Source organism: Phyllostomus hastatus, unplaced genomic scaffold (assembly GCF_019186645.2).
Source record: "Phyllostomus hastatus isolate PE091 unplaced genomic scaffold, TTU_PhHast_1.1 phas_contig_571, whole genome shotgun sequence".
In the NCBI taxonomy this organism is placed as follows: Eukaryota; Metazoa; Chordata; class Mammalia; order Chiroptera; family Phyllostomidae; genus Phyllostomus; species Phyllostomus hastatus.
The window spans coordinates 56,197-64,505 of NW_025333913.1; the positions used below are offsets into that span (position 1 = coordinate 56,197).

General features: G+C 44.7%; 1 pseudogene; it reads right to left on the minus strand.

Annotated features, from left to right (window-relative positions):
* The window catches only part of LOC123824511, a 52,720-nt pseudogene extending 44,850 nt beyond the window's left edge, over window positions 1-7,870 (minus strand).
* Window positions 7,871-8,309: the final 439 nt, after the last annotated feature.

Here is an 8,309-nt window from a genome sequence, read left to right on the forward strand (position 1 = left end):
TATAGGAAAGATGTCTCTCAATGCCAGAGATTTGTGAAAAGGAAAGGAAATATTTATTTAATGCTATACAGACTTAAAGTAGTGACCTAATGTCTTCATCAAAATCCTAAAGTCCCTTAAAATACCCAGAAACAGACACAATCCTTCCTTCCCCCTTTGCCGAGTCTGGGGTACCATAGCTCAGGAAAGGAAATAGAAGTCCTTGGCTCAGGCAGCCCCTTGTTCTTCCCTGTAATCAGTCTTGGCTGGTTGGCCTCCCTGGGTTCTCGGCACCCTCAGCTGTGTCACCAAGATCTCTGCTAAAGCCGAGTGGTGGTTCCTCCTTCTAATGCTGCGGGGGTCCCCACTCTGCCAAAGCCGTGTGGTTCTCTCTCCCATGGCTGCCGAGTTTGGGTTTAAATCCCTGTGCCAATCTTTCTCTGCAACCCCATTTCTGACTCCTCCTACAATTGGCCTTACATGCCACCACTCATATTCTTCCAGCTTTACTGGACTGCCATCATGAGTCTGAACAGGTGTGGCCCCATGTCATGTAACCAATGATCTCCAAGCTCCCATGCAGGCACTGTAACTCAGGGGACCTGCCCCTTTATGTCCTGGTGGGGAAATTACTTCCATTCCCCTGGCTCAAAGCATGGCCACAGCTATTTAACATATCTATGCAACCAGATAAAGGTTATAGATATGTTAAATGACCACGCCAGAGGGTAGCTTCAAAGCTGTTGCTGTACAAAACAGCCTTGCAATGTTCTTGCTCCATTTGCCCCATCCCCCAACTCACACCTGTGGGCAGGGTGGGGGGGTGAGTACATCCTAAAATCTCCTGGACACCTTGAGTTCTGGACCCCATTTTAAATGCCCATTTGGGGCCCCCCTCTTGGCTGCACCCTGTAACAATTCCCCAGAACATGCTAGAGACTGGGGTTTGAGTGAAGCAACACATACAATCCAGAAGCAAGGAAGCTGATATCGGTAATGGAATCATGTGCTCTGCCCCTGACCACTCAAGTCATTCTCTCTCCCCTGAGGGCAGATGGCGACTTGTGCAAATGCAAAATCAGTTTCATATTGTAATCAGAAAAGACACCACATTCGGGCTGTCTGTCACTACCAAATCCAATAAGCATTGACAGTGATTGAATCTTTTATGGGCACTTTGTGCACATGACCAGTGATCCGAGAAGATGGTGGGTTCATACCTTAACACACCATCTTGCCTTCTCTTTCCTGGACAGATCTTTTATAAGGGGCTGGGGGAGGACAAGCAAGGTGTGGTGAGGGCTTTGAAATTCAGAGAGGATTAGGTGAGCTAAGCTGCAGCCTTCCTCTTCTTGGCAGTTAGCTGTTCCCAAAAAGGAGGGGTGGTCACAAAAAAGGCCCAGATGCCTCCAATAAGTCCCCAGGCAGTAATCTCTAGTCAGTGCTCCAGGAGGTCTGCTGCTTTTCTCAGGAGCCAGGATGGGCCTTATCTTTAGTTTCTGAAACAAAAGCTTAACATACACATTACTTGATAGACTTACAGCTTTTTGCCTTAAGCCAAAATTGTCCAAGTTTTGAGCCCCATATCATTAAAGCAAGTGTGGAGCATAGACTTGCTGAAATTATAGTCCTTCTGGCAATTTGTGTTAGGAGGCTATGAGAGAGAAATGTGGAAAAACTTAAAATTATTCTGCATGTGAAAATGATGCTTAATACCCCAGGGCCAAAGACTAATTGCAAGAAAGACTATTTTCTTAGAAAAAGAAGAAATGGATCTGAGATGATGGTCTTAGTTCCTGGAGGCTCAGAAAAGCTGTACCTCATGGCCATAATTTAAAGGACTCTGTATCCAGGTTCTAGGTTCTGAAGTAATATTGGATCTTTCATTCATTTCACTCACTCCCCATTTATTTCTTCCTAATTCATCAACAGCAACTTAGTGTTTGTTACTTATTGGTCCCTGAGCTGTTTTCAGGGGGAGAGTGGGGAGTGAGAAGAAAAATTCCTCTCATTTATATCTGCTGGGAGAGACTGCACCCAAACAGGAAACAAATAAGTAATGTCAAATTCAGTGCAGGGAGGTGTGAATAGGCCACCTGAGGGGGATACCTGGGTAATCTATACAGTGATTCTGATTGTTACTGCAGGTAATTTGGTTCTAGAGTAAAAACAGACTATGTCTCTATTTTTTTCACTCCACAGACCAAATTGTATTCCTTTGAGCTGAGGACATTTAATAAAAAAGTCTCTGAACCAGTTTTTTTTGTTTCAAATCCAAAGACCCTCTTTTATGGTCCCCAAGATAGAGAAATTAAGTCTATGGCTACAGACAGCCCAAGAGTGACTCTGATGAGCTGCTCATATTCTGTGTGATTCTGCTGTACTGACTGTATCTCCCTGTTCCTCTGTTTGTTTTCACTGAAGAAGGCTATCAGTATATCACCTATAAAATATTGTCACTATCTGACCTAAATCCTGAAATAGAAGAGTTGCTCAAACAAAGCATGCTCAAACAAAGCATGAACTCCCAGTTCTCTTATTGGTCTGGGCTGATCCCTGGTGAATGGGGACCTTCCAGGAGCATCTTATTTCCTCAGTTTCTTTCTGGAGATGCTGACCTTTTTCTGAACCTTCCTAAGCCCCCCCAGGACAGTCAGCTATATCCACAGATATTGTCTAACTGTGCTCTCCACACACAGTCTCAGGTGACACCAAACTCCATTTCTGCCAAGATGTGACTCTTGGGCCTGAGCCAGGAGTGGTGACAGGCTAGGAGCCTTCTGACTCAGGTGCCCATTAAACCATTACACACTAAGCTCTTTAATGGACCCCAAACCCAACCTGGCTCAAGCTGCCATGCATCCCTGGAGTCAAGAACCCTGGCACAGGACTCAGAAGAGGGGTTTCTGAGCTGAGCTCTGTATGAATATCTGGAGGTCTCTCAGACCATGCTCTGACCTGGTATAGCAGTGTTAGCCTCAGGTCAAGTTCATAGAATCATGCTCAGGGGGCTGAACTGAGACTGGTCTCCCTCTGAGAGTGACTCTCATCAGACTGACCCTTCTGTCTGCCGTGACTGTCTGCAGGGCTGCAACTTGGGAAGGGAACTGAGATCTTAAGAAGTTTGTCTACAATCTGTGTATCCTGCATTAAATGTCAAAACCAAACCTGAAACAAAATGCAGAGTGGAATGGAGGTAGTGTCCAGGGCTGTCAGTCCTCTGTGTGAAGTAGGAGTCACCCCACCCAAACCCCGTCATCAGAGAACAATCACTCACCATATACGTCAAGTTGCCCAAATCCTATTTCTGTTTCTGAATCTGGAAAGTGGCCCACTACAGTGTATATTCCTGTTTCCTTAGTGGTGACCTTCTTCAACAGCAAGGATTCATCATTGTTTAATATTTGTCATCTGTTGTTTTCAGGACCACTTAAATGGAAACTTGATGTCATAATAAACATGCAATTATATTATTTTGATCCATGTCTCTCCCTGTGTATCATATGATGCCTACAACCTCAGGAGGCTTATTGTGGATATGCAGGACTACATCTTTCTCTTCAGCAGTATAGGTCAATTCAATACTGATTTTGGCTGTGGTGGGTGGGCACCAGAATGTTAAGAGTGAGACTAGGAAATAAGAAAAAGATGGATCAATATTTGCATCTATGTATTGGGACAGAAAGATGAGACACTGAATCCTGAGCAGGTCTCTTTATCTCCCAGCATTGGTCTGAAGGTGATTGTGTGTCTCCCATGGTCAAGGTCAACAGCATGGCCCCCATTACTTCAGCACCTCTGAAGCTGTTATTTTTTCTCTTTCAAATACTTTTCTCTAGGTGTTTGTTTTGGTTACCTCTTCACTATGCTTAGACCCCTTCTGAAACTCAGGGGCAGTTTTTGAAAGATATGTTTGCTGACCACCTTCTCTAAAGATTCTCTGCTTTCGGGCCTTTCTGACTTGTCCAGCTCTGTTCTTTTCATGACTGTTGTGGGTACCTGATATCACATCTACACATTTTCTTGTCCCTCTCTCCTCCACAAAACATGGGCTTTCTGAGGACAGGGCTTATATGATCGTGCCCCCAGTGACTACAAAAGCTTGAAAATATGTGGGGTTAAATGAATGAGTCCTGTACCTCTTGGGGCTAAATTGCCCATTTCTGGGGTTTGCAAGAAAGAAAACACCTAGCACCCCTGGTTTAATTTTTCTGGTGTTTCCTGACATAAATCATTATTATTATTACCAGTTTTCATAACTCAATACTCAGCTATGAATAACAGAAAATGAACAGTAATCCAGGTTTTCCTTCCTCCCACCCCTTCCAGATTTTGAGATTTTCCTTTTGCTGGGCCCCCTTTCCAATCCTACTCTTCCAGTTCATTGTTTACACTCAAGTCCAGAAAGAAGCCTTCCCTCTTTTCTCAGTGCACTGGGCTCTCCAGCAGATCCCAGCCAGTCTCTGTGTCAGATCCATTGTCTACTCCAAGGAATTGTCTCCTACTTACTGACCATCAGGATCCCTTTCCAGTGGTGAAGTCCTCTGTGGGTAGAAACTGAAGGGAACCCCATGGTGTATGTTGACTGCTCAGTGGCTGCCTTTTTGAGAGAAGCTTGATGATCTGTAAGTCTCACAGGCACCTCTGTCCAGAATGGTGCAGTGTACTGTGTGTCCTACCTGTATGCTGAGCTTTATTCTGGGGTAAGGTTACCAATGTTGTCATGTGGGCTGAGATCAGGGAGTATGCACATGAATATCCTACTCCCTGCTCTAGTTTGTGCCAACCTTGGCCCTTCTAACCAGTATTGCTCTCTTATATCTTGATTCCCTGGGAACTCCTGAGGCCTCTCAACACCACACAAATACACATGTAAACATATGCATGCGAGCATAAACAAACACACGCATACACCCACTCTCATGCTGTATTTGGAAAAGCACAAGCCTGGGCTTTCTGGGGTCAAGGGTTTCTGTTTGGTTTCCTGTCTGGTTTCTAGTAGTCTCTCTCATAGCCCTCTCTCTCTCACACACATTTGAGTATTTCCTTTAGAGCAATACTTTTTAACTAAATCACAAAAAACTGTCATAAGGAACTCATTTCTGCTCTGCATCAGATCACCTGTGAATCATTGTAACATTGCAATGCCCAGATGACACCTTAAAAATAAAGCGTAAGCAGCTGTCCAGCTAATGTAGGTGCCCATTCAAAGTGAGATCCCCAGATGTAAAAGTAGCAGCACCTCTCCTACTCTACTGTGCACAGGGGAAGTCTCCAGATCCTGCTATACTGTGGATTCTAACTGGGTGCAGTGGGCCAGAGACTCTGTATCTGACAAGCTTTGAGGGGAGTTTGATCTTAATGGCCTGTGGAGTTCACAGGAATTGCAAGGCTGATGGGGACACAGGTGTCTTGAGAGGATCACACAATAATGCCAGCATTAGCCTCAGCTGTGTCTTTAGCTTGGATCTGTCAGCACCAGACAGAGAGCCCCAGATATCATCAAAAAAGGGGATTATTTGTTTGTGACACAGAAGCCCAGCTGGGCACCAGGTCTCTCCATGTTCTCAAAAGCTCTCTGGTTTTATTTTTTCCCTCATGAATGTAATTACTCACCCCCAGAAATTACTCTGGGGATGAGAAGTGGTCACACTTGCTGATAATTGAAGATGGGACCCTTCTTCTATCTCAGGTTGTCACCATACTGGCTTTTGCTTCCAGGCATGGAATCTCAAAACCAGAATTTTCATTAGGACACGGAGTTTTGGATGTGAAGTGGGAGGTGTCCTGTGTGTCTCAGGAAGAAAGGACTGTGGTGGAAAGTCAGGTGTTTATTAGTTTCCTGGTTCTAAAGAAGCAGTTTCAGGTAGACCTTTCCTCTCCAAGTCTGTTTGTAGGATCTGTCCTTGTGCTGCTAGCTGGTGGGAAAACCTCTGAGTTATACCTGGGGAGATTCCTTGTCATCTACAGAATTGCCCATGGATGATGCCAGGCATGGAGTAGAAAGCAGCACAGAAACTCCTGAGAGAAGAGTTGCTACTAGGATCTGTAAAAAAAAAAAAGTCCAATCTTATGCAGCAATGTAATGAGTTTATCTGAGCCAAACTGACCTCATATGCCTCAATGAAAGGACTCAAATACTTTAAAAAAGGCAGTTTTTCAGCTTATTTTATACATTATCATCAAAGTAGAAGATGATAAAATTTGGATAAAATCCAGAAGGAGGTGACAGAAAACATAGTAGAGAAATCCCCAGAACTGAAAGAAAAGGCAAAAATGGAGAAACATATTTTTTACATTGGTTGGTAGAGGATAATTAGCACTTACAGGACACAGAGAAGATGCCCAGGGGACCAGATAACATAAAGGATGCTGTGGTCTCATACACTTGTTCCAGACTCTGTGACATGAATGGTCCAGTGAAGAAAATCACTCTGATGGGTCAAAGTTATGCTCCCCAAGATGCACAAAAATGGGTCAGTGTTCACTTAAATTAAAGACTGACCTTTCTTAAGGAAAATATAGGCCTGAGATTTGGCAGCCTGCCAAATTAGAAATTTCTGATGAAAATATCCTGTGAGGGTTGTCAGACCTGCCATGTAGTCCCCTGAGCTTTTCAGGGTCACTTTACAGTCTGTTCGTGTTAACAGTCTCTATAGTAGCAGGTTCCACAGAGCAGCCATGAGGGAGGGCCCAAAAAAGACCTGTTGCAGCAGGGGATGAAAATCAGGTTACTTCTCCATCTTAGTCAAAGCAGGATTCCTATGACTACTCCCAGTGTGTTTTAGTGTTGTCCCCTAGAGGACAGAAGCAGACCTGCAGCCAAGGACTGGGATGCTGACCAATACAGGGTGAGCCCAATGAAAAGGCAGGCACTGTTGGAAATATTATGAGTCCAGTGCCAGGAGAACTGTCCCACCAAGGGGCATGTGCTGAGTCATACAGATCTTTCTGCTTTCAAGTATCCATAAAAAGGGCCTGGTGAAGGTTCTTCTGAGGGTCTTGAGAGAGGCTACTGGCCTTGAGGGTGGATCCAAAATATGTCCTGTGTGTCCACGACCACTACACGGAAATGTTGCATATAAGTCATTCCTGTATCTCTGTCTTCCCACAAGGCCCATGGGCAAGAGTATCTCCAGGTGAAACTCAACTAGGGCCCCTGTGTGTTCTTTTATTAGTAGAAGAGAGGTTTTTTTAGAACCCTCAGCCCCTTTGAGATGGAAGCAACCACAGATTCTGGGTTTTCTTGTCCCATTCTTCACAGGGAATTTCCCTTGTTCCCCAGGACATCATGAACTGGAGACATGTCTTCAGATACAATAGGCAGGTGTGCCCCAGAACAGGAATTTTGGGAATGAAAAGTCTTCCCTGATTCCTATAAGGTCAGGGTATGCTCTTTCCTCCCCTGATAGTAATTCTTCCAGGGGATGAAGATCCTGAGTTTCTGTCCAGTCAGGTATCTGTGAGAACAGGAAAATCACAGGCCTGGGGTGATGAGATATAACTCACATGGTGAAACTGTGGAGGGCTGTGACTTTGGAGGAATCAAATGCAGTCCAACCCCTCACTGCTAGGAAGTTCCCTTTGTTCCTCCTGAATGAATGAGAAATAAAGCCCAACCCTAGCATGTCCGCAAACAGGCATAATCCTCCTGTCAGGATGACACCAGTGCCTTTGTGTCTATAAGAACAAAATTTGACTGCAAGTATGACACAGATTGACAGGCTTCCAATGTGCAGTTCCCCTTATTGATTTAACACATGTTTACAGAGAATCTGTCATGTGTTAGGCTCCTGGTGAGCCCTGGAAACTCCAAACAGAATAGAACAAGTGTGGGCCCTGTGCTCACTGACTTTACCTTGTAACACCGACAGGCTGTCAGGTAAATCATGGTTCTAGGAACTTAATTATAATCCAGTGAAGGGCCTCAAAAGAAAAATTCTGGTCCCTCCAGAGTATGTAATTGAGTCCCAGTTGGTCTCTGGAACACACAGCGCACTTTTGAGAAAGTCACCTCTTGGCTGAAACCTGGAGAATTAGTGGACATTTCTTCCATATAAAACAGAGGGTGTAAAAGAAAAAAATCTTCCCCAGAAAACTGACCTTTGTAGGAGTGATGCTTGGCTGGATGGAAGAGTAGACAGAGTTCACTGCATGAGCTTGAAGAGTTAGAAAGACTGTGGAATGAGTGATGCTGTTGAGGTTGGTCCCCTGCTGCACTATGGGTGCTGCTGAAGTTGAGTCAGCAGTGCCCCAGAAAGGCTCCTCCTACAGAGTAATTCTGCTGGGCCCTGTGGACAGGTAGAAACATGGGCAAGAAATTGTCATGT